Source organism: Penaeus monodon, chromosome 28, assembly GCF_015228065.2.
Source record: "Penaeus monodon isolate SGIC_2016 chromosome 28, NSTDA_Pmon_1, whole genome shotgun sequence".
In the NCBI taxonomy this organism is placed as follows: Eukaryota; Metazoa; Arthropoda; class Malacostraca; order Decapoda; family Penaeidae; genus Penaeus; species Penaeus monodon.
The window spans coordinates 25,304,960-25,305,445 of NC_051413.1; the positions used below are offsets into that span (position 1 = coordinate 25,304,960).

Sequence of the window (486 nt, forward strand, 5' to 3'; positions counted from 1 at the left end):
ATGAGACATGATGTCATTATGGACTTGTAATATTCCCTGCTCTCAGAACGCTACTACCCTGTTGCAGTGTGAAGACAAGAGATGGCTCGTAATCTCAAGCAAGCAAGCAAGAACGTACACCTGACTAAAGCTTGAGTATGAACTACACACAACCCTGCTGAATACAAGAACCCCAGTTAACCCAAATCCAGTGCCTCGCTTGACCTCAATGGAACCTCAACCCTACACGACCAGTGACTTTTCATCCAGAAGCCAAACCCCGACAGGTACCGCTTAAAGGACAGAGACTCAGAGTGAATCAAAAATTCTTCAGTTGAGGATTCAGCAGTCTGGACTCGACGTCAAGACACAGACGACGCCTAATCAGCCATAGTTTTTGTTCTACGTCTGCCTGAGACTGCCTGGTATTCCACGACCTTTGCGGCTACTGAATAAAAGCACCAGATCTGCTTATCTGTCCGATGTATCAAAGGGAAGAGGGTATGG

At 46.7% G+C, this 486-nt stretch overlaps 1 protein-coding gene across 1 annotated transcript in view; it reads right to left on the minus strand.

The window, feature by feature from the left end:
• LOC119591115 overlaps positions 1 to 486 on the minus strand; it is a 14,161-nt gene that overhangs the window by 9,852 nt on the left and 3,823 nt on the right. The window lies entirely within an intron of this gene.